Source organism: Thalassophryne amazonica, chromosome 1 (assembly GCF_902500255.1).
Source record: "Thalassophryne amazonica chromosome 1, fThaAma1.1, whole genome shotgun sequence".
Taxonomy (NCBI): domain Eukaryota; kingdom Metazoa; phylum Chordata; class Actinopteri; order Batrachoidiformes; family Batrachoididae; genus Thalassophryne; species Thalassophryne amazonica.
This window is the reverse complement of record NC_047103.1, coordinates 87,026,275-87,053,187: the sequence shown is the minus strand read 5'-3', so window position 1 is coordinate 87,053,187 and position 26,913 is coordinate 87,026,275. Positions and strand designations below refer to the sequence as shown.

General features: G+C 45.0%; 1 long non-coding RNA gene across 1 annotated transcript; it reads right to left on the bottom strand.

Moving 5' to 3' along the window:
• Window positions 1-926: 926 nt before the first annotated feature.
• Window positions 927-13,296, bottom strand: LOC117519837. The gene is made up of 3 exons (XR_004563453.1): window positions 13,177-13,296; window positions 9,367-9,370; window positions 927-938 (listed from the first exon to the last, which is right to left on the bottom strand). It is a non-coding gene; the product is annotated as an uncharacterized LOC117519837 (long non-coding RNA).
• Window positions 13,297-26,913: the final 13,617 nt, after the last annotated feature.

Genomic DNA, 26,913 nt, shown 5'->3' with positions numbered 1-26,913 from the left:
AAAAAAGTGATAAAGTGATTCATCATTAGAACTGATCAGTCCAATGATAGTTGTATCATCAGCATATTTGATCCATCCATCCATCCATCCATTTTCTTCCGCTTTATCCGGAGTCGGGTCATGGGGGCAGCAGCTCAAGCAAAGCCACCCAGACCTCCCGATCCACATACACCTCCTCCAGCTCCTCCGGGGGAATCCCAAGGCGTTCCCAAGCCAGCCGAGAGATGTAGTCCCTCCAGCATGTCCTGGGTCTTCCCCGGGGCCTCCTCCCAGTGGGATGTGCCCGGAACACCTCTCCAGCGAGGCGTCCAGGGGGCATCCGGAAAAGATGCCCGAGCCACCTCAACTGACTCCTTTCGACGTGGAGGAGCAGCGGCTCGACTCCGAGCTCCTCCTGAGTGACCGAGCATATTCGATTAATTAGTTAATCAGTGTAAAATGTGGCTGCTTGTCTGGTGAAGTTCAGGTTGGATTGTGGCCCCTGGGTGAGCTACGTTGTATCAACCACCTTGTGATCTGGCAGTATAGATTCCTGGAACACCAACGGTTGTGTCACTACGGAAGCCTGGTCTCCCTGTGGGGCTGGTCTGATTCTGGAGCCCAGAAAAACCTTGAGTTGTAGAAACACCTGAAGAACAACAAGAGAAGAAAGAAGAACCAGCAAAGAATTAATTACTGACACTCACGAGCAACCAAGAGAATTGAGTTGGGTTGTAAGGTGTCGCACACATCTATTCAAGACCTCACACACACACACACACACACACACACACACACACACACACACACACACACACACACACACACACACACACACACACACACACACACACACACACACACACATTATATATATATAAGTCAAATTTCATGACTGACTAAACAAAAAGGAGAAATAGGCATTTTATTTTTTGGAAACTCACCACAGTACATTTCATCTGATCCATCTCCACAGTCATTGATGCCATCACATACAACACCTGATGAGTCTGCAGGTACACAGTGGCCGTTGTTACACTGGAACTCCTTTGCTGTGCAGCCAGCTGCTGTGGAGACTGAAGAGGCAAGGATGAGAGTTGTCAACCTGACATAATATTTGTGCAAATACATGTCAGCTGAATGAAGTACATGTAGCCGTCTAATCACCAGCTCCACAGCCCATCAGCTCAAGGCGCAAGTAGATCCCATTGTGGAAGTCATGTGGTAGGAGGCGAACAAACTGAGCCCACACCCTCCTATCCAGTCTGTTCTCCACCACCCCACGATCATCATAGTTACCATGAAAAATCTGGACAGAGAATGGCAAAAAAAATTAATAATCTAACAATTCAAGATGTGGGAAATCAGTTCTACAACGTACAGACCCAACACACAAAGTGGGACCTTAGCTGCAGATCGTTCGTCAGTGAGCACCTCTTTGTAAGTGTACCAGTGTCTGCCATCGTGGCTGAACTGCAGGTAGAAGCTTGATATATAAGTGTCAAACACTCCACCACCCTGGGTTACCACACCTGGACAACATCAGGCAGAAATAAACCATTTCATGTATTTTACTAGTGCATTATGAGTCAGGTCTCAGCAGAATTTACTTGCACAAACAACTTTAAATATGGAACAGAAGAATTTCAACTTAAGAAAGAAATACAATGACTGCACCAGAAGCAACCTTGAACTTGACCGATGACCATCATATGCGAGCTCAGATATATTATGACAAGGTACATTAATGAAAAGTTAGTGCTCAAATAAATTCAGCAGTTCTCATGTTGTCAAAGTCACACACATACACACAAATGTGGCTGGTAAGAGGTTGACAGTGTTTCATAGGAGTTAATTACAGAATAAATTTATCCAGCTTATTCAGCTGTAATACTGTATTTATAAACCTACTATGCACATATGAGTAGTGGTGGGCACCATTCTGCTAATCCTCTAATTAACAAAGCTAACTTTCTTGTTCGCAGATTAGCTTTTCTGATAACTTCAAAAACCATCAGCAGACCAATTAGCTTCCAATATATTTAGTTCCAATAACTTTTAGACTGCTAACTTTTTTTTTTTTTTTTACATAGTTAGTAAAAAACATTTACGAACCCTGTTGGCTCCTGTCTGCTACATATTGCGTAACAGCAAGGCAGCTGAGCTCAACTTTACCCCAACAGAAGGAGCCTAGCCACCAAGCAGCGACAAAAAAGTAATTTTCCTTGACAGCATACAGAGGTCCAGCCATGAGGCAGACATCTTGAAAAGGAAAGCAGGTTTGACTTATTGTTTTGATTTATAAATCAAATTAATCTGGATAGAATAATTACCTTACCACAGTACACGGACCACAGTATGCTGTCAAAGTAAATGATGCTTCACTACAGCAGTGAGCAGGACGCACAAAGAAGTTGGAACACAGCAGTGAAAGTGCTTGTGTTCACTTTGCAGATTCAAAGATGGTCTTTCAGCTGTTCAGTTTCTGAGTGCACTACAGCAACACCCTACTTTGCTGACCCCGGTCCTGTGCCACTCTGAAAAGAGACTCACTGGCTTTGAACTTGAAAGAATCTTCAAACCTGACCTCAGCCCTTCAGGAAGTACCAGGAGACTAAAAGAATGTCAAACATTGGCCTACTAGGCCGACTTTCTCCTTGATTGTGAAGGTAAGGTTTTTTGTAACTGCTCGAAAAATCATATTACCATGGTATATATTAGTGTTTCTCAACTGGGGATTGTTTGTGGTGCAGTTGCAAATAAATTAAAATATCTTTAAAAAAAAGATCCTATTGTGTTCTGGAAGTTACAACTGAATTTAAAATGCATTATACAAGGTCTGTTAGAAAAGTATCCGACCTTATTTTAATTTTTTATTTTTTTTTGCAAAAACCTGATGGATTTGAATCATGTGTGCTTGCATAAGCCAACCTTGAACCTTCGTGCACATGTGTGAATTTGTTCACGCCTGTCGATTGCGTCATTTGCTGGTAAGCAGCATTTGTGTGAGGACGTGTGTAGTGCTCTCGGTGGTTTATCATTGCAAGGAAATTGATGGAGCAACTGGAGCAGCGCTACTGCATCAAATTTTGCCAGAAACTGGCAACAGTCAGGTGGAAACCATTTGGAAGATTCAGACGGCTTTTGGTGGCTTTTCAGTCGTGTGACTATCCGAGAAATTGCGGAAGAGGTGGGCATCATTTTTCGGAGTCCAGCATGTCCTGTGAGACTTCAACACAAAAGTGCTTTTGCTCCGTCGTCAGCAGCTTTGATATGAATTTCTCTGCAACTCTTTTCATGGCCAAATCTTCTGTCACAGTGGAATGTGCCAAAAAAGTGCTGATGTCCACCTCTTCCGCAATTTCTCGGATAGTCACACGACGTTCGTGCATCACCACAGCATTCACTTTGGCAATGACCTGGTCATTTCGGCATGTTGATGGCCGACCGGGGCGTGGCTCGCTCTCCACCATAGTGCGGCCGTCTTTAAACCGGTTGTACCACTCCTTAATCTGTGTGACGCCCATAGCAACGTCACCGAAAGCAGTCTGAATCTTCCGAATGGTTTCCACCTGGCTGTCACCCAGTTTCTGGCAAAATTTGATACAGTAGCGCTGCTCCAGTCATTCCGTCATTTTCCTTGCAATGAAAAACCACTGCGAGCACTACACACCACCTCACACAAAGGCTGCTTACCAGCAAATGACGCAATCGACAGGCGTGAAAAATTCACGCATGTGCACGAAGGTTCAAGGTTGGCTCATGCAAGCACACATGATTCAAATCCATCAGGTTTTTGCAAAAAAAAAAGGTCGGATACTTTTCTAACAGACCTCGTATATGAACAAATCTTTCTTTGCAGAAGGTGAGACTGCTAATAGAGTTCCTGGATGATTCGCCATTCCCAATGGCAAATACATGTTCAAACATTTTGAAATGATCAGTCCTGGGTTCATACAGTGTGTTTAAGTCACAAATGGAATTTGGAATTCAAAATAGTCCAGGATTTGGCTGTTTATAAGCCATACAACTGGATGCACCTAGAGCTCGGACTCTAAAAATGTTATTTGTTCTTTGTTGCAGTTCTAGGTGCACATAAAAGTGCAGTTGCTTTTGTTAAATAAGTTTTTACAATGTAAGGGTATGAGAGCAGTTAGCATTTTAACAATTGTTTTCAATCACTGATTCTCATACTGTTGTCTATTTATGAATCACTGTTTTGAATAGTAGAGAAGCTTGAATCTTCAATGGACTGGGTTGCTTGACGCGAGGACTTTTCGCTTCAAATCTCAGAAGCTTCCTCAGCTAAAATTCTTGCTCTGGTGGTCTGACTTCTGTCTTGACTCTTGTAGAGAAGAATAATCAGAAGTCACAAAAGCTGGAATTTTAAACCTAACCAGACCCCTCCTACCGAGAGGCAGACTGCTATAGGCTAAACTGTTTTGACCTGAGTATCCCATTGTAAACAGGGGATAAAGCGTGTCTCAGACTCCCTCCCCGGTTAAGGCTGGGTTTCAAACGTTTCATAAAGAATGCCTCCTTGACCCCTCTCTCAAACCATTTCTTCTCTCTGGCTAATATTTTAACTTCCTTGTCCTCAAACGTGTGGTTAGTGTTGTTAAGGTAGAGATGAACTGCAGACTGAGGTCCACTGGCACCCTCTCTGCGGTGCTGGTATAGCCTTTTGTGTAAAGGTTGCTTAGTCTCACCTATGTAGTGTTCGTTACAGTTTTCCTGACATCTGATAGAATACACTACATTGCTCTGTTTGTAACTAGGGATCCTGTCCTTAGTGTTATGTGTCGACGCAGATTGAGGAGCGAACCTGCGTCAGACAGGACCCAGTACTAAAAATAACCAGAAAGTGGCTCCATCAACAAAAAACAATTTATTTTTCACCTGTGCCTAAATAAATTATACAAAAAACCCCAACCCAATGTCCTTCAAGAGGAGTGACTGCTGGCACGCTCTCCAGCATTCATAAGGAGAGAAGTCCGGCGCTCCTGGACTCACTACCATCAGACAAACACCCCCCAGGTGGACACGACAAACTGACTCTCTGTGAAGCACAGAAGATGTGAGGTAAGTTAGCAGTTATAACAATTTCTTTCACAAGACACACGCTATCAGCAACACATCAAGGTCTGTACTTTTTATCTTTATGCACATGAGCAGCTTCTCACAATAAGTGGAGGATCACTTATCCTGCACGCCACAGCAGTGAGAAGCAAGCCACACCATTCTCATCACAATTTCAAGTATACAAAGTAGCAAAAGATCAAGTTACTATCTACAATTAGTCAAACAGTTAATTACCTTTACTGTGTGCTGACAGCATGTGTCCTCATCCTTCCCTGCTTCACAGGCTTAATGTGTCAAACCCAGGTGCGGTCCTCAGCGTCTCACAAACGAACATCACAAGGTCGAGTTCCCGGCAGTTCTGCTCGACTCACACATGCCTTAAAAGCAGAACGCCATCCAATTATCTGCTACAGCTGAAAGTCTTTAGGGCTGCATGTGAGCACCAGTCCCAGGTGCCTCACATGATATTGACGAGGGTGAGGATTCTTCAGCCAGCACCTTTTTTCCACAGACAAATCAGCTTCCATGCCACCTGAGGAGCAAAGAAAAGAAAAAAACACCAAAACCTCCAGCCACACCCCCCAACACACAACAGTACCCCCCCCATCAACGGGAAGCCCCCCGGCGACCGACCAAACCAGGACCGAGAACAGCACCTCCCTCCGGGGTCCACGCCAGGAAGCAGACAGCACCGCAGCTGGAAGGCCGGCTGGAGTCAACAAAAGCCCCAAAACAAACCCCAAAACAATCCAACACACACAAAAAAAACACAAAACCCACCCAACAACCTCCCCAGGGGACTGTCCCATCAAACCCCGGGAAGAAAAGAAATCATCCCAAACACCAAAACCCAACACAGTCCCACAAACACAATATACGAGGTCTATTAGAAAAGTATCCGACCTTATTATTTTTTTCAAAAACCATATGGATTTGAATCACGTGTGATTACATCAGACATGCTTGAACCCTCGTGGGCATGCGAGAGTTTTTTCACGCCTGTCGGTTACGTCATTCGCCTGTGGGCAGTCTTTGAGTGAGGAGTCGTCCACCCGCTCATCGATTTTTTTCATTGTTTAGGAATGGCTCAGAGACTGTTGCTTTGTTTGATAAAAATTTTTTCAAAACTGTAAGGCACAACTGAGTGGACACCATTCAATAAATTCAGCTGGTTTTCGGTAAAAATTTTAACGGCTGATGAGAGATTTTGGTCTGGTAGTGTCGCTTTAAGGACGGTCCACAGCGCCTGACAGCGATCTGCGCTTCGAGGCGGCAGCGTCTCGCCGTTTCAAGTTGAAAATTTCCACATTTCAGGCTCTGTTGACGCAGTAAGTCGTCAGAGAACAGAGAACTTTCAGAAGAAGTCGGCATGAGGAGTTTATTCGGACATTCCATTGTTAACGGTCCTTTTGTAATGAAAGAACGTGCGGGCAGAGTCGCATGTCGGGCTGGACCCGACCGCGGGGGGTCGCGGCAGGAAAAACACCTCCGTTGGAAATCTTAACGGGCAAGTTGGAACATGCCCAAGCTGTTGAAAGTCATTAAAAGCCGCCTGAATTCTACAAATGGTTTTCAACACGGAGGTGTTTTTCCTGTCGCGGCGCACACAGATTTGCCGAGTCGTCACGGAAACGACTCGGCGAATTTGCGCGTACGTCTTTCATTAAAAAAATGTCCTTAAACAGTGGAATGTCCACATAAATTCCTCATGCCGGCCTCTTCTGAATCTTCTCTGTTCTCTCACGATGTCCTGGGTGAATTAAGCCTTAAATTAGGATGTTTTCAGCTCGAAACAGGCCGACGACAGCGCCTGGAAGCGCTGCAGGACGTCCCGCTCCGTGGGAAGTCCTTACACCGACAGAAACACCCCATAATCTCTCATCAGCCGTTAAACTTTTCACAGAAAACCAGCTTAATTTCTCGAATAGTGTCCACTCGGATATTCCTCACAGGTCCAGAAAAAATTTTGATAAAGCAACGCGCGCCGTCTCGAGCAGCGTGTGAAACAAAGGAATTCAGCCGAGAGGGCGGGACCACATCTCACTCAAGGCCTGCCCACAGGGAAATGACATCACCGACACGCGTGAAAAAACTCACGCATGCGCACGAGGGTTCAAGCATGATTGGTGTAATCGCATGTCATTCAAATCCATATAGTTAAAAAAAAAAATAAAAGGGTCGGTTTATTATCTAAGAGACCTCGTAAACAGAAATACACGAAAGAAAAATAACAAACAACCCTCCCAGAATGACCTGCAAAGACCAACCCCCCCCAGAAGGCCTTCATCGCCTGTTCCAGGAGGAACAGCCAGAACCAAGATCCCACACAGGTCCCCAGGTGTACATAGAGTAAAACGGTGCCCCCCCAGGGGACCGTACCATCAACCCCAGGAGGCGGAACCCGGAAGGAAACAAAACAAAAGCAAAAATCAACCCCCGGAGGACTACCAAAAACAACCCCGGGGGATGGTAAAACGACTCTAAACCCCGTTACCCTCCCTGGCACCCCGAAAGACCCCAGGTCCCACCCAGAGCCCTTCGGTGGCTCAATATCAGCGAACCGCTCACAATACTAACCCGGAGAAGGGAACAGGAAAAAACTAGCCCGGCTCCAACCCCAAGGCGCAGCAGAGAACCGGAAAAACGTCCGGTGCCTCAACTTGACCATACCCCAGCCTCTCGGGAGGGGTGGAACTACCGAAATGGCGAACGGCAACAGATCGGTCCACCCCTCCGACCGAGGTAAGTCCTCGCAGCACCATACCCCGGCAACACCAATGACAAATGGTACAAAGGCACGCCGAGGCTGGAGTGGAACCGGGCCCTAACTAAAACAAAAACAACGCCTCTAACCCCCCCCCCAGGTGCAGAGGTCTTCTGAGAATACTCAGTGACCAACCTGCACCACCCCACCACCCACAAGACAAACGGTCTTGGGGCAAGTGAGGTTGGGGTTAGGAATGTAGAGAAATAAAAAACAACAAAAGAAAACGACCCAACATGCCCAAACAGAAAATACCTAAAAACACATAAAAAAGCAATAAGGACAAGAGTCCAGGCGGACGTCCAACCGCCTAACAGCCACTCCTCCCCCTCCAGACAAACCTGCAAATCACCAACAAAAAATAGAAAAAAAAGAGAGAAAAAAAAAACCCATCTCTATTGTCCATTCATTTACGCCCCCTGGTGTGGGTCCGTGCATTACACTTTCCCCAACAGGATAACTCGGCCAACATCATGGATTCCGAGGGGCACATACCATCCATTGAACAATCAATGGAGATGCAAGGTGCACAGGCTCCAGCAGGAGACATGATGGGTGAGTTGCAGCAAATACTGACCACCCTCACTGCTCGGCTGGAGTTGGTGACCGAGCAGAACATACTGCTCAATCGTAGGATGGAGGCTCTCACCGCTCAGGTGGAAGCGCGCAGACAGGGCATGGCTGCAGCTCCTCCTCCTGCGTACCTGTTGCTGAACAGAGACCCTCCAGTGGTCGTTCAACGAACCCCCCCCCCATCCCCTGAAGCATACATTAGCCCCCCGGAACTGGACGGAGGTTGTGTCGAGACGTGCGCGGACTTCTTGATGCAGTGCTCGCTCGTCTTTGCACAACGTCCGTTATGTACGCGTCAGACTCCAGCCGGGTGGCTTATGTCGTGAATTTACTTCGAGGCAAGGCACACGCCTGGGCTACGGCGCTCTGGGAACAGAACTCGCGGTTCCTAATGACATACACTGGGTTTGTGAGGGAGTTCAGACAGGTGTTCGATCACCCTAATCAAGGTGAAACTGCTTCTAACGTGCTGCTGTCAATTTGACAGGGACGTCGGAGCGCCGCTGAGTATGCATTCGACTTCTGCGTCGCGGCAGTGAGAGCCAGCTGGAATACGGTAGCGCTCCCCGCCGCCTTTGTAAATGGACTGTCTCTGGTCCTTAAGGAGCACCTGGTGGCTAAGGACGAGCCGCGGGAATTAGACGGGCTTATCGACCTCGTTATACGGTTAGACAACCGATTAGAAGAACAACGTCGGGAGCGATACGAAGGGCGTGGCCGGGCACGAGCCGTCCCTCTCCCTTCCAGGTCCGAACCAGCGCCGCCTTCCCCACGCTCCAAAGCCAGAGCGCTCCGCGTGACGACAGCTCCCCCTGCTGACGAAGCTATGGACACGAGCAGGGCGAAAATGAGATCAGCCAACAGACAAAGGAGGCTGGCCCGCGGAGAGTGTTTTATCTGCGGCTCGAGTGAGCATTTGCAGAGAAATTGCCCCAAACGGTTAACTGCCAACGCTCGCCCTTAGAGACTGGGCTAAGGGTGGGCCATAACACACACGCAGGAAATGCACGAAAATCCGCACAAGTCCCAGTTATGATCCTCTGTGGGGATTTAACCCTTCATGCCCCAGCACTCATCGACACGGGGTGAGAGGGGAATCTACTTGACAGTAGATTGGCTAAGGAAGTAGGGCTCCCTCTAGTGGCCCTTCCTTCACCATTGAAGGTACGTGCACTAGATGGCACCCTTCTTCCATTAATAACACACCAGACACAGCCCTTAACGCTGGTTGTGTCTGGAAACCACAGGGAGGAGACTGTGTTTTTTGTAACACCTTCTACCTCCAGAATTATTTTGCGTGATCCATGAATAAGTATGCACAATCCCTGGATTGATTGGCCATCTGGGGTTGTGGCTCAATGGAGCGAAACCTGCCACCGGGAGTGTTTAAGATCCTCGGTCCTACCCGGTGCGACTGCTAAAGAGGAGGTCCAAGTTCCCCCCAGTCTTACAATGGTGCCGGCGGAGTACCACGATCTTGCTGACGTTTTCAGCAAAGATCTGGCTCTCACGCTTCCCCCGCACCGACCGTATGATTGTGCCATTGATTTGGTCCCCGGCGCTGAGTATCCGTCCAACAGGCTGTACAACCTCTCACGCCCTGAGCGCAAATCAATGGAGACCTACATCCGGGACTCTTTAGCTGCCGGGTTAATCCAGAAGTCTTCCTCCCTGTTAGGTGATGGTTTCTTTTTTGTGGGCAAGAAGGACGGCGGACTCCGTCCATGCATTGATTATAGAGGGCTGAACGAGATTACGGTTCACAACCGATACCCATTGCCTCTATTGGATTCAGTGTTCACATCCCTGCATGGAGCCAAAATATTCACAAAATTGGATCTTAGGAATGCTTATCACCTGGTTCGGATCCGGAAGGGAGACGAATGGAAGACGGCATTTAACACCCCGTTAGGTCACTTTGAGTACCTGGTCATGCCGTTCGGCCTCACTAACGCCCCCGCAACGTTCCAAGCATTGGTAAATGATGTCTTGCGGGACTTCCTGCATCGGTTTGTCTTTGTATACCTGGATGATATTCTCATCTTCTCCCGGGATCCTGAGACCCATGTTAAGCATGTACGTCAGGTCCTGCAGCGGTTGTTGGAGAACCGGCTCTTTGTGAAGGGCGAGAAGTGCGAGTTCCACCATACTTCTTTGTCCTTCCTGGGGTTCATCATCTCCTCCAACTCCGTCGTACCCGATCCGGCCAAGGTAGCGGTGGTGAGAGATTGGCCCCAACCAGCAAGACGTAGGAAGCTGCAACAGTTCCTCGGCTTCGCAAATTTCTACAGGAGGTTCATTAAGGGCTACAGTCAGGTGGTTGGTCCCCTGACAGCCCTGACCTCCCCAAAAGTCCCCTTCACCTGGTTGGATCAGTGTGAAGCCGCTTTTAGGGAGTTGAAACGCCGGTTTTCGACTGCGCCAGTTCTGGTGCAGCCCGATCCTAACTGCCAGTTTGTATTTGAAGTGGATGCCTCTGACTCAGGGATAGGAGTCGTGCTGTCCCAGAGTAGGGAGTCCGATAAGGTTCTCCACCCTTGTGCCTATTTCTCCTGCAGGTTGACCCCGGCAGAACGGAACTATGATGTCGGTAATCGGGAACTCCTGGCGGTGAAAGAGGTCCTGGAGGAGTGGAGACATCTGTAGGAGGGAGCTGTGGTTCCATTCACGGTCTTCACCGACCATCGGAACCTGGATTACATCTGGACCGCTAAGCGTCTGAACCCCAGGCAAGCCCGTTGGTCACTGTTCTTTGGACGTTTTGACTTCCGGATCACCTACCGCCCCGGGACCAAAAACCATAAGTCTGATGCACTGTCCCGGGTGCATGAAGAGGAGGTCAGAACAGAGCTGTCGGATCCACCTGACACCATCATACCGCAGCCGCAGTGAAGCTGAAACTCCCAGCTTCACTGCGGATCCATCCCATGTTCCATGTGTCCAAAATAAAGCCATACCACACCTCGGATCTCTGCACCCCCGCACCAGCAGCGCCTCCTGCCCGCATCATCGACGGCGAGCCTGCGTGGACAGTCCACAGGCTCCTTGATGTTTGCCGGAGGGGTCGGGGCTTCCAATATCTGGTGGACTGGGAGGGTTATGGACCCAAGGAACGCTCCTGGGTGAAGAGGAGCTTCATCCTGGATCCGGCCCTCCTGGCCGATTTCTACCAGCGGCATCCCGACAAGCCTGGTCGAGGTTGAGGGGGGTGTCCCGTTGTGTGGGCCGCCCGAAGAGGAGGTACTGCTGGCCCAACACCAGAGGACGCCCTGCCTGACGTCGGGCTTCAGGCACCAGAGGGCACAGTCGCCTCACAGGAGCACCAGGAGCCCGGAGCTGACAGCTGTCAGTAATCATCCCATCACCACCTCATCCATAAAAGCCTGGGAGAGACATCACTACTCTGCCGAGTTATCAGCTTACCCGTCAGGTAAATGTTTTCAGCCGTTATTGTGCTGTACGCACACATTTTTGTATCTGAGCTTTTTGCAGTCGTAACCTTTTTGTACACTTGCAGCTTGTAGCAGAGTTTGTGGAAATTGGAAGGAGTTGGCGTTTCCACTCCTCACTGCTGACTTGATTAAGTGATACATAAGGCACTGCACGTACTCTGTGTTCCTGTGTTTGGAGGTGGAGGTTTTTTCCCTCAGGAAGGAACTGTCCTTTTTGCTGACTGTTTGCTGGGTGTACACACACCCACCTTAACCTGTTTGTTTTCCCTGCCAGCAGTACCAGATCTGACAGCTGGAAGCGGTGGCCACCTGGGGACTTGGGACTTATCGGCTTCGGGGTATTGCAGGTCTCTGCTGGCGGTGGAACCTTGTGGGTCCCGGCTCTTCTCTGGATAGGTGTCTCCTACCCTCGGGCCTGCCCACACGTCACCTTTTGTGGAAACTTAATTGACAGACTAAAGCAGTATTTTGACCTGTTGTGCACATTTGCAATATTAAATTGTATTTATTGGCATCTCTATTGTACGTTCATTTACGCCCCCTGGTGTGGGTCCGTGCATTACACTTTCCCCAACACTAAAAGGTTGTGAAACTTCCTGATTTGCCGCTCCTTACTTTTTAAATGCTCAGCCATTTGAATTTTAACTATGAACTTTGTGATCTTATTATGGGCCTCTTCCTCCACTAAAGTTTCTAACATTTTGTGCAGACTATCAAGATTATTTTGGAGGTCTAATATTTTAAAATGAAGCCTTCTAATTCTAAGACCCAAAATCCTCCTAAGGTAACTGTGCTTGATCTTTTCTGCTGTGTGACCTGCTTCTAGTGCCTTTTGGATTTAGACTAAAAAAAACCCCAAGTATTTAAAGAGACATTGTTTTCTATAAGACAAAATGTAATAAATACAAATTTATTTCCTTCATTTTTATTCATTATTTCCAACTTTGAGGTACAGAAGTTGTGGGTGACTAATTCAGACGCTTTTTGTACATGTTCCACCATTACAATAAACCTCCCTTCAACTCACAGTTGAGCAGTTTCTTTTAGTTTCAGATAGAGTTCACTTGAAGACTGCCAGTTCTCAGGCTTCTGTAAATGAGTGTGCTCCATGGCAAAGTCCAAGTACTCCTGCATGTTTGCGTCCCTGCATGGAGCTCTTGTTGGATGTGCCTCAGGAAAGCCATCCAGTTCACCCTGTTCAACTTTAAAACCGATGTTAAACAGAAGACATAATAACATTTATTTAAATTTAAGATAAAAGGAAAACAAATACAAGCATCATCTATCACCAAAGTATTACCTGTGTGTCAAGTAGTAGAGCTTGACCACTCCTGCTGGACATGATGCTGTTCTGGAGGGGCGAATCCTGTGGCTGTTCCACAGTCTCACACACTCATCCAAGTCCTTCTGAATAACATTTCCAAAGCAATATCTCAGTAAACACTGATGCTCGTGGCTCCAGTTGAAGTATCCGGCATCTCGTAGGTCTGCAAATAGCTCCATCCAGAACTGACCCCTATAAGAAAATGAAAAATAACATATTATCATTTTAAGCATATATGTTTGAATTAATAAATGAAAGTTACACATAATTAAATTACTTTATTAAGGTCACTCACCTTCCCTTTCTGAATATGGACCACCAAGACTCAATCCTCTGGTTGTTTGTGGATGAGCCATACATGTGGCTGGACACTCCAGAGTAGTAGTCATTGTGGTTATGACGTAGGGTGCACTGAATTGCGGCCATGGTCCCATTTTCCGTGCCGCATTCAGTCCTCAGTCCCATGGGAATGATGCAGAGTTTTCACACACATGGCAGGAAATAGTGAGTGCTCACAGCTGGGTTATTATTTGTTGGTCCACATTCAAGCCATAGTACTTTACGTGAAAACCCATTGATACAGCCTGAAAGAGCCAAACCGAATGGCTTGAGTTTATCATAACCATCCGTGTGCCACATATAGTTCGGTCCCATGGAGTGGTAGGTTATCCTTATAAACCTTCGTTATGATATAACATTGTTATATCGTTATATATATATATATATGTTATAACGTTAGGATCCTTTATAGAAAAATATAACATAATTAACGAAAGTCAATATGGGTTTAGGTCTGGTAGGTCAACTTCACTTGCAATAATTGAAGCAATAGAAGAGATTACAAACACCTTAGATAGTAAAAACTATATAGTTGGAATATTCATTGATTTAAAGAAAGCGTTTGACACACTTAATCACTCAATTCTACTCAATAAATTGGAAAGATATGGTATCAGGGGAGTGGCTTGGAACTGGATTCAAAGCTATTTAATGGAGAGACATCAGTTTGTGCAGATGGGTGCATTTAAATCCGGGTGTTTGGGCATCCCTTGTGGGGTCCCACAGGGATCCATACTGGGTCCACATTTTTTTAATCTTTATATAAATGACATATTTAATGTGTCACAATTATTAAAATTATTATTTGCAAATGATACCAATATATTCTATTCCAGTGATAACTATAGCAAACTTATTAATGTGGTAAATAGTGAATTAATTAAGCTGAAAACTTGGTTGAATATTAATAAATTATCCTTAAATATAAAAAAAGACTAAAGTCATGTTTTTTGGAAATCATAATGTCAATTCTAATTTACCAATAAATATAGACGGTGTCAAAATAGATACAGTGTCAGAAGTCAAATTTTTAGGGATAACCATCAATAGTAAATTAAGCTGGAAGTCTCATATCAGCCACATACATAAAAAAGTTTCCAAGAATGTCTCTATTATGTACAAAGCAAAATATTTTCTGGATCATAATGCATTATATTTATTGTATTGTTCTTTAATCTCTCCTTACTTAACATATTGTATAGAAATCTGGGGTAACAATTACAAAAGTTTGCTACATCCCCTCTGTATAATCCAAAAGCGGGCAATAAGAATCATCTATAAGGTAGGATATCTTGATCACACAAATAGTCTATTTTTGCAATCCAAATTGTTGAAAATGCCAGATCTGGTTAATTTTCACACTGCACAATTATTATATAAAGCCAGTAAAAACTCATTACCTAATAATATTCTGAGTCTCTTCACCCAGAGAGAAGGAAGCTATAACTTGAGGGGATGTGGTAACTTTAAAGTCAAGGCAGTGAGAACTACCAGGAAAAGTTTCTGTGTGTCCGTGTGTGGCATTAAGCTGTGGAATAGTTTGGCACCTCAGCTCAAGCGATGTCCTAACATCCATCAATTCAAAAAAAGATACAAAGAAATGGTTCTGTTGAAATACATGAATGAAGAGAGAGGTGCGTGATCGTCACGTCTTTTTAATTTATTTCTAGTTAATTTACCTTTGCTTTTTTGCCTTGTCAGCAATAGAAGGGGTCTCGCTAGGACACACAAACTTTCATAAAATACCTGGAATTATCCTGTACATCAATTTAATTATATATATATCATAGCCATAATTGTAAACTATATTATAAAAAAAATGATAATAATGATAATAAAATCTTACTATATGTTTGTTAATATAATAGATGTTAACATATTTGCATAATACCTGTTATTGCCAGTGTCGTAACCATGGTCAAAAGTATTATTTTTATACATCATGATCCTGTAGTTGAAATGCTAGTCAAATAGAAGTATGGTGATGATAACTTAGAGAGAGGGGGGAAACATGTATATGTATGTATGTATATATGTATGCGTATATATATGTGTATGCGTGTGTATGCATGTATGTATGTACATATATATATATATATATATATATATATATATATATATATATGTGTATGTATAATATGTATGTATATGTGGGTGTGTATGTATGTATATATACATATATGTATATTTATGTTTACATTTATATAAATATGTACATATGTAAGTTTATTGATACATAAAAAGACTTTTCCTTTTCTTTCCTCCTTGTTTCCCCCTCTTACATCACTTACATCATTATCACCAAATCAGGGTCGGCAAGTGGGGGTCTGTTGCTCAAAGGTCTCCCCCTTCTGCCAGCAGACTCCAAAACCTTGTCTTTTAATGCAAAGCCTAGGACATTCAGCAAAGGGTGGACCTGTGTCAGGGGGTGACCCCTCTCTGGCAGCAGGTTTACAAAATACTTTGCATCTTTTAATTCACCACACACATGACAAATGGGGAAGGAGGGGAAGGGAAAAAAAAAAGAAAATAATGATAATAATAATGATAATGATAAATTAATAAAAAAGTTAAGGTAATTAAATTAATAAAATAAAATGAATGTAGCATAACTGTATATATGTATATGTATTATGTGTATACATGTGTGTATAGGTGATGTATGTGTATATTTTGTGTATGTATGTTCGCATGTATGATGTGTATGTGTATGTATGTATATATATATTGAGACAGAATTACCATCGACACACACAAGAATAGTCCTTTTAAATAGTCATTTTCTGAGTAAATGTGGGGAATTTATTGACATATGAAAATGGCTTAAGGAATGACACCAGCAATATCAATAGCAATTAAAAAAAATGGTAGTAATAATAATAATAGAAAAAAAATTTTTGATTGACAATAATTATTGTCATTATTACTGTCTATTATGGTGGGAATTGTTTTTATCATCATCATTATTATTATTATTATAGATACTCATCACTAATATATGATATCAATTACATAGTAATAAAAAAGGAATACTGGTCACACTCGGTAGTCGTAATAATGTATGGGTATTTGGGGGTGGGATTAAATAAGTTCGTCTTCATCCCACCCCTTTTCGGGGTTAAGTGCGCGGGTATGTATGCGTGTATGTTTGTATCTCCTGTTCTTTTCAACCCACTGTGGGTAAATGTAGATGTCAAAGAAATGCTTATTTTGTAAAACTCAAAATAAATGATCAATCAGTCAATATGTATGTATATGTACGTGTATATGTGTGTGTATATATGTATATGCATATATGTAGCATGTATGTGTATATATGTATACATGTGTGTGTGTATGTATGTATATGTGCGCGTGTATATATATGTGTATATGTGTAGGGGTATGTATATGTATGTGTAGGTATAAATGTATGTATGTGTATATATATGTAGTGTATATTTATTTATGTGTTAGTGGGTATGTATATAGGTATATATGTGAGTGTGTATATGTGTGTGTATAAGTGTATATATGTATATAATGTGTGTATATGTATGTACGTATACAGGTATATATGCATGGCCCAAGCAGAGGGTCACCCCCTAGAGCCTGGTCTGCTTGAGGTTTCTTCCTAAGAGGGAGTTTTTCCTCACCACAGTTGCCTAGTGCTTGCTCTGGGGGTCGGCAGGGTTAATATGGAGTGACTTGGGCCAAGTTTGCTGTGATTTGGCGCTTTATACATAACATACTTATACATGAATTGAAATGTAATTGAATATTGAAGTGTATGTCTGTGTTGATATGTAGTGTGTTGTGAATTTGTGTATATGCTGTTATGACTGTTATAATTGTTGGACTCATTCTAGCAGGGGTGGACGTTGATAAGCTTTGCTTCTGCCCACACCCTTTCGGACTCACAGGCTTGTTTATATAACATTCATATTATTGGTATGTTTCTGTTCTTTCGGATTTGTGTGTGTGCCGAATAAATCCATTCATTCATTCATTCACCTTCTGTGTGCTCTCCTCTCGCACCCCCGAGGATTGAGCTCCCGGAGCAAATTCATTACATGGTCCCTCTTCCCTCGCAGATGGCACTTCTATTTGAGTACCTGCCACATCATGTGGTAGCCAAACAACTGTACGGGTCCACGAAGTTCCAGTCATATGGCACTAGTTATTGCGTCTGTAGAGGATAAATCCTTTCTGTGATAAAAGCCGGCTTCATTCAGTTTGCTTTTCAGAGACCGCAACCTGATGTGCACATCATGTAAACATGACATCATGTCCACAATTACAGCGTACGAGTGTCCCTCATTAAAATACTGTATGCACTGTTGCAGCATATCTGGCCCATCGGCCGAGTCCATTCGAATTAAAAACACGAAAAGCAAAACCACGTTAAGTGGCTCATGTGTTTTCCACAAAATGGGCAAAGTATAACTTCATCGCTTTCCAACTAAAATAAACTTCAACTTGCCGCTCCTGCTTTCACTTCTGGGTCAACCCCAGAACTGGACACTCTTGCTTCACTTCCGGGTCAACCCCAGAGTTGGAACATTCCCTTTCTGGTTGATATAGATTGTAAATTTGGGTCGACGTGTGTGTGTGAAGAATGAGCAACTGGTCCGCAGTTAAATCCATTTATGGCTTTTATTGAAGACCTGCAGCAGGATACAGTACCCATGCAAGAAAACACTGCAAGCTGAACCTGACACCGAGTGGGAGAACCCTGCGCATGTGCATTCAGTCTGGTTACGATGTCTGATAAGGTTCATACTGAACACCAGAATGGGCTACATCCTCCCCTTTTACTTGGTGCTTCTATGGGGAAACAAATATGTTTACGCATTAACATACAAATAATGCCTAACATGGCTGCTTTAACTGGAGGCGTTTCTGTAGCCAATGCAAGCCAGCGGTAGTTTCAACAAGGACCTGAACACAAACTTATTATTATTATAGGCTGATCACATCCCATATGAATAAGATAAAAATGAAAATCAAGCAGATCAAGTACATCAATGATAACTGAATATTTCAATTAGAGAGCTATAGAGTGTAAAACTCTTTTCCAAAGTTGTTTTTTTAAGAACATAAACGTTAATGCAATAAAGTCTCCTCTCTTCATTTCCTAAATGAACACAACATTTACACATAACAGACCCTTAGAGTCCAAAGTACTGTTGTGTGGGCCGCTGAAGAGGAGGTACTGCTGGCCCACCACCACCAGAGGGCGCCCTGCCTGGAGTGCGGGCTCCAGGCACCAGAGGGCGCTGCCGCCTCACAGGAGCAGCCGGGGTGACAGCTGTCACTTATCACCGACGACAGCTGTCATCAATCACCAGATCTACAGAGGTATATCAGCAAGACGGCATCTCCACCTCCTTGCCGAGATATCACTCTACTAAGGAGGTAATATTCTCAGCTGACTGTGTTTGTTGACAGGAATATCTGTTACTTGTGTGAGTTGGACAGTATTCATTCTGTTCCTTTTTTCGACGAGAGGTGGAGGTGGTTTCCCACCATACGTGTTGCTGGGTGCACACGCACCCACTTCTAACTGTGTTTGCTCCTCGCCAGCAGTACCAGATCCGACACGCGGAGGCAGTGGTCACCTGGGAGTTCGGGACTTGGCGGCTCCAGTATTCCCGGGGTTCGGTGGCGGAGGAAATCGTGTGGTTCCGGTTCGGCTTCGGACCGATGTCTCCTATCTTCGAGCCTGCCCACATGACATCTTGTATTTGACTTCATTCACTATTGTAATCGGTTGTTGTTGTGCATTTTCACAACAGTAAAGTGTTGTATTTGGCTTTATCCATTGTCCGTTCATTTGCGCCCCCTGTTGTGGGTCCGTGCTCCTACACTTTCCCAACAAGTACTTCTCTGTCCCACTCTTGAAGGTGGTCCCTGGTCTGTGGACTGCCAGTACCTGTTTTCATTGTCTATACTTCGGGTTTGGCTTGCAAACTCGACCTGCCGTGTCACATATGGTGTGTTAGTGCGTGTTAACTTGACAGGAGAGCAGACTGCAGGTCTCTGCTGCAGGCTGGTAGAGTGCTGAAGAATCACCTGAGAGGGTAGCGGCGCCTGCAGCAGCTGCAGTGTGGAAGGGTAAACGTCTGGCATGGCTGGGTCAGCTGCCTGGTGATCAGAGTCTGCAGTGTCGACCTGTGGTGGTGTCTCAGCAACTGGAAGGATGTGGTGGCGATTTCTCCTGTAGATACCCCCTTCAGATTGGATGATGTAAGAGAGTGGTTCTTTGCAAACTTCCTTCACAATACCCAAGCGGTCGTGGCCCTTGGTTGTCTGCATCCGGATGACCTGTCCTTCTGCCAGTGGCTGTAGCGAGTGACTTGAGGCATCGTAGTACTTGCTTTTGGATGAGTCGTTTCTTTTGGCGCTGGGCTGTGACATGTTTTGTGTTCTTTGGAGCTGGCGGTAGTAGTCTGTTGCTAACAGGAAGAGCTGAACGTGTTTGTCGCGACATCAGATGCTCCACAGGTGAGCCCAGTGTTTTGTCGCGGGGGATGTTCCTGACATTCAGCAGGTTGAGGAACACGTCAGTCCCATCTTGATGAGACCACTTCATCAGTTGTTTGGCGCCGCAGACTGCCTGCTCAGCCAGTTCGTTTGACTGTGGGTACTCGGGGCTGCTGGTGACATGAACAAAGTCCCACTGCTCAGCAAACTCCTTGAAGTACTGGCTTGTGTAGTATCTTGCATTGTCAGTGATAAGGGTGTGGGGTGATCCATGAACAGAAAAGTGTCGCTTGAGCTTTGTGATTACAGCTGCCGAAGATGTATTGTGAAGGAGGTCGATTTCAAACCACCCTGAGTATGAGTCTACCACCACCATATATTGTTGTCCATGCCACTCGAACACATCGGTAGCAACTGTGGACCATGGCAAAACTGGAACAGGGTGTGGCTGTAGGGGTTCTTTCTGTTGGTGTGCTCGAGTGCTATTGCAGACTGAGCATGACAGTAACTTCTCTGTGATGTCTCTGTTCATTGTTGGCCAAAACACTGTCATCTTTGCCCTGCACTTAGTCGACTCCAAGCCTGGGTGACCTCTGTGCAGGATATCGATGTATTCTCGCTGCAGGGAGTGGGGAATGATAGCTCTGTGACCCTTAACAACAATGCCACCCTCCAATGCCAGCTCATCTCTATAGTGGAAGAAAGGATGAATAGGGAGGGGACGCTGGTGCTCTTTGTCAGGCCAACCACATTGAATGACCGTGCTGAGGGTCTGTATGGCTCGGTCCTGTGTTGTGTGGGCCTGTAGCTCATCTAGCCTGGCACTTGAAATGTAGCTGACAGACATCACTTCAAATGTGTCCTTCATAACTAATGCTTGGGAAACACTCATGTCTGGGGACTGTGACAGGGTGTCAGCTAGGTACATGTGCTTACCCTTCTTGTAGACCAGTGTGATGTTGTAGGTGTGTAACTGCAGCAGCATTCTTTGCAAGTGTGCAGGAGCTGTGTGGATTGGCTTCTTTAAGATTGTGACGAGAGGTTAGTGATCAGTTTCGACGACCGTTGCTTTCCCATAGATATAGTCTCTGAACTTGGTGCATGCAAACACTACCGCCAGCAGCTCCTTCTCAATCTGAGCATAACGGGTTTCTGTGTCTGTGAGCATTTGAGACACATAGGCTACTGGCTTTTCATCCTGTAGGCATGGAGCTCCGAGGCCATAGCGTGATGCATCACAGGTCAGTGTGACTGCTTTTCTCACATCATTGTAGAATAGAACAGGAGGGCTGGATAAGCATGATTTGAGGTGGTCAAATGCTTGCTGGTGCTGTGGAAGCCAACTCCATGCGGTGTCTCTGTGTGTGAGCTGTCTCAGAGGTGCTGCTAGCTCACTGAGCTTTGCGATAAACTTCCCGAGATAGTTTACCATACCGAGGAATTGCTGCATGGAGGGGACGTCCTCAGGGACTCACATTTTTGTGATCACTTCTGTCTTCGCGGGATCCGCCGTCAGCCCTTCTTTTGTGAACACATGACCCACGTAGCAGACCTGGTCAAGGCGAAACCTTTACTTGAGAGGGTTTAGTCTGAGTCCTATCTCTTGTGCCCGGTCGAGCACCATTTTTAAATTGGCTTCATGCTCTGCAACATCATGACTCCCAATGATTATGTCATTAATTATGATGGCACATGGATATCATGCAAACAGCTGCTCCACTGAGTGTTGGAAAACTTCGCTTGCTGAGCTTATGCCAAATGGCATGCGGAGGAATCGGTAGCGACCAAAGGGTGTGCTGAATGTGGTGAGCATGGATGACTTGTGATCAAGCTTTATCTGCCAGAATGAGCTCTTTGCATCAAGCACAGAGAACAGTGCTGCACCTGACATTTTTGTGGCAACTTCTTCTACACTACGCATCGGGTCGTGGGGTCTCTTTAAGGCATTGTTAAGATCTTTAGGGTTAATGGACAACCTTATTTCCTGCTTGTCTTTTTTGTGTGTGACAACCATGGATGAAACCCAGTCTGTAGGCTCTGACACCATGGTAATGACACCTTTGTGTGTCATACTATCAAGCTCTGCTTTGACTTGCATCGCCAAGGAGATATGGTGTGCCGGGCGGACGACAGGCTGTGCAGCCGGATGTAGGGTCATGGAATATGTGATTGGGAGTTCTCCAAGCTCGTTACTGAACACGTCTTTATACTGGTCAAAAATGTTTTTTGTGAAGTCAACATTGGTTTCTGTGCTGATCTGGTGAACGTGTGGGCTCAATGTGACAAGTCCCAGGTGTACACATGCACAAAATCCCAGCAGCGGTACCACATCATGCTCTACCAAAAAAGGAAAGCATGTGTTGCTGTCCATCTAGACAACAAGGCAACGTGACTAACCCAGCAATCTGTATTCTGCTGCCTCCGTAGGCCACAAGTTGGTGGTTTTGCTGCATTTCACTGTTTGCCCCTTTGAGAGTTGTTCGAAAGTGTCTTTTGATATTACATTGCATTTTACTCCTGTGTCTACTTTCAACTCAACTGGTTTGTTGTGTACTAGCAATGTAACAAATCCTTCATCTCAGTCCTCCGTCCGAGGAATGACAGTGTCCACACACACATCAATTAACTCCACGCCGTCCACATAGAAAGTGTCATCAGCTGCACTGCATTCTGGCTCTTCTACCTCTAACCGGTGCACCAGTTGCCTGTATTGGTTTCTCTTTACACATCTATTTAATTCATGAGCTTGACCATGTGGGGTGGATTTGCAGCATTTCCTGTAATGATTCCATTTGTTGCCGTTATGGCATTGCTGGCCAAATGCAGGACATTTATCTCTCTGTGTGACATGGCTGTTTCCATAATTGCTGCAACTCACAACAGTCTTGATGGTGTGTTTGACCCAGATTAACTCGTCAGACATCAAAACACCACCGAACAGGCCTCCTATTAATCCCCTCATAACAGCCTCCAATTCCAGGGTGTTCATCAGTAAATCTCCACGAGGACCTGCCGCTAGGAATTAATTTCCAGGAGAGAATCGTAACATGTGTACACGATCAGCGTGATGGTGTGAGGAGTTGCGACTCTGAATCTCATTTCAAGTTATAGGGTCCCTGTGGAGACAGGACTCAGAAAACTGCTGTCCTCCTCCGGGTTTAAATTGAAGATGTACAGGACATAACCCTGTGCAAAATCCTCCTGGTCGAAGCAGGGCGGTAGGTCTTTGAGCTGTCTCCCAGTGGCCGTGTACAGATTATAAAACTCCCTCACCGAGACTCCTTTGTTAAATTCAGGCTGGAAAGCCTTAGCCGGCACCTGTCTCCCATTTTGACTGAGTGCAAGGTACTCCACGTCATAGTGTCTGAATGCAAACAGTGACAGATCTCTTCTGCCACTGAACGCGTTGTGATTCACCATACCCAGAACCACATATTTGGGCATGGCTCCTACAAACAGGTTCTCCTGACTGCATATCCTGGAGTGGTGGGGGATCACATAAGTCTTGACATTGATTCGTGATAATAGGTACAGGGCGTTCCCTTTCATGAGAGCTGCAGAGTGACCCAGTCTCACTGCAGGGGATATGGACACTTTTTTGATGAATAGTGACATTTCCAGAATTTCCAACTTGAAAGTGCTAGCTTCCAATCCCATCAGGCAGAAAGCGTTGCTGGCCTGAACTAATTTAATTCTAAGATACACGTTGTTCAGAAGAAGTCTCTCACAAAAAATATGTCCGCATGCAACGGTCCCTGAATGTGAAATTCTCTTGATCTAGCACTAAAGCGTGCTCTGCTCACGAGGCCTTTATTTGGACCCACTGCAGCCACAATGGCTGAATTGTGATGACCCGCCATGTCCTTATAAAACAATCCTGATGTGAACTGCGATTTCAAAGAATCGGGTGAAAAGTTCAGCAGTGTATCGATCATAGCTCTGTAGGGGTGGGTTGCGCTGGACTGGGAAATTAACCTGTCCCCCAGAGTCACGTCAATTTGCAAAAAAATTGTGTTGAGAGGGTAATTTATTAACCCCACTCGGGCATCATTAGCCAGGTCAGTCCCATGAGTGTTCGTAATTTTCAAACGCAGATAAAGTAGCATATTACTGTAAGTAAGTAAGTAAGCTTTATTTATAAAGTGCCTTTCACAGACCAGGGTCACAAAGTGCTGCACATGGCATACAAAAATAATCTAAAAATAACGTATAAAAACAATAAAATACAATATTAGGCTAAAAAGCTAACTTAAAGAAATGCGTCTTTAGTTGCCTTCTAAAAGTATCCTATCTCTACAGTCCAGAGAATGAAGGGCACAGGGAAGCTCATTCCAGAGGCTAGGCGCCACCGCTTTAAAAGATCTGTCCCCGCGAGTTTTAAACCGAGTCCGAGGAACCATCAACAGGTTCTGATTGGACGACCTGAGGCTCCTGGAGGAAGCATAAGGCTGGATCAGGTCCCTGATGTACTCCGGTGCCTGTCCATGCAGAGCTCTAAAAGTCAATACCAGGATTTTGTAATGAATCCTGTAGGAGACAGGCAACCAATGCAAAGTATTAAGGATAGGAGTAATATGGTCCCTCCTGCGGGTGCGGGTAAGCAGGGGCGCAGCAGAATTTTGCACAACCTGCAGGCGGGCCAACTCCTTCTTATTCAGACAGGTGAAAAGACTGTTACAATAATCCAAACGCGATGAGATGAACGCATGAACAATCATCTGAAGCTCTTTTAAAGTCACCATCTTACGGAGCTTAGAGATGTTCCGAATTTGGAAAAAACAGTTCTTAACCAGATAATTTGTGTGCTGCTCCAGAGACATCTCTCCATCCAAAATGACACCCAGGTTATGCAGGCTGCTTTTGACCATGCAGCTTAGGCTACCGAGATGCTGCTTAATTCCAGGTACAGCACTATCTGGTGCTACAATCAGAGTCTCAGTCTTATTGGAATTTAACTGCAGACTGTTCTCAGTGAGCCATTCTGTAATTCTGGCCAAACAATTTGTGAGAGAGCAGAGTTTCTGTGGCTCAGTTGTCTTAAAAGAGCAGTACAACTGCAGATCATCAGCATACAAATGATAGGACACATCACTGAACTGCTGGATCAGCTTAGCTGAGAGGAAGGAGATACAACGAGAACAAAACAGGTCCCAAGACCGATCCCTGCGGCACACCCCACAGAAGATCTGCAGATTCCGACACCGCATTGCCCACCATCACACTAAAAGTTCTACCAGTCAGGTAAGAGGTAAATCACTCTAAAACACCACCTGACATTCCAACCAAATCCCGCAATCTGTTTATCAGAATGCCATGGTCAACGGTATCAAACGCCGAAGACAGATCAAGCAGAATCAGCACAGAGCATTTGCCAGTGTCATCTGCCATCATCATGTCACTAGACACCTTCAACAGGGCTGTTTCAGTAGAATGAAACTCATGGTACCCAGATTGAAAAGTGTCATGGATGTCGTTAGCCTGCAAAAACGATCTAAACTGAGCACAGACTACCTTTTCCAAGACTTTGGCCAAGCAAGGGGTTTTATATATTGACCTAAAGTTCTTGAGTTCTGTAGAATCCAATCCAGCTTTCTTTAACTGTGGTTCCACAATGGCATGTTTAAAATAACAGGGAAACACACCACTCGACAAAGACATATTAAACATTTTAGCAATGTAGGGCCAGATGGAGTCAAATACATTCACAAACAGTTTAAATGGAAGAACATCCAAAATACCAGAGGATGGCTTCATTTTATTCATGATGGATGAGATGTCCTCTACAGAAACAGGCTCAAATGAGGCCCAGCACTGAGTGGGAGGCAGGTTATGGAGGCAGGTTATCCTTTATAACTCTAACCTTATCAATAAAGAAATCCAGGAACTCCTCACAACTAGTTTTAGATATAACAGGAGTGACGGCAGCAGGTGACACAAGAGAGCTGATTGTGTCAAAAAGCACTTTAGGATTTCTTTTATTGGAGGCAATCAGGCGATTAAAATAACTCATCCTGGCCTCCTCTATCATCCTATTTAAGGAAGATATTAAGTCTCTTAAATGTAGCCTGTGAACCTCCAGTTTTGTTAACTTCCATAAGCGTTCAATCTGGCGACATGTTCTCCTTAGAGTCATAATCCCATCATTTATCCAAGGACAGAAACTTTCACGAGGAGCTCCATCAGCCTTAAGTGGTGCCACTTGATCCAAGATAGTGGCACAGTGGCTATTAAAGCTACTCATGAAACAATCAGTTTCAGTGAAATCATTAAAAAGTAAGGGGTTGAACTTATCACAGAAAAGCGTAGCTGTTGTCTCTGTGATAATTCTCCTTTCTGCCTTAGTAGAAACAGGTCGAGGCTCAGATGGCACCATCAAATCAAAGAAAACACAACAATGGTCACTCAGAAGAACATCCTCCACACATACATTGGTAATTTCCAGGCCCAGTGCAAAAACCAGATCCAACGTGTGACCCTTGTTGTGAGTGGGACCTGACACATACTGTTTAAAATTAAAAGCCTCTGTCATAGTTATAAGCTCTCTTGCTGAAGTGGAAGTATCAACATCAATTTGGAAATTAAAATCACCCAAAATGAAGACCTTTTCCAATCTAATTATAGACGATAAAAAGTCAGTAAAAGCCTTAAGAAAAGTCCCAGCAGGGCCAGGAGGTCGATAGATCAAAATACTATAAAATTTATGTGAGGAACCAACTTCCATCATCAGCGCCTCAAAAGAGGGGGCGTGGCTCGTATCCGACAGTCTGCATGTGTACCGGTCCCGGTGCACAGCAGCCAGTCCTCCCCCCGCGCGACAGGGGCGGGGCTTACCCACTGCTAAGCAACCAGCAGGACAGAGCTCATTTAAATGGATGCATTCATTTCCCTCTGCCACGTTTCTGTGAGGAAAAGAAAGCCCAAGTTTTTCCTGACAA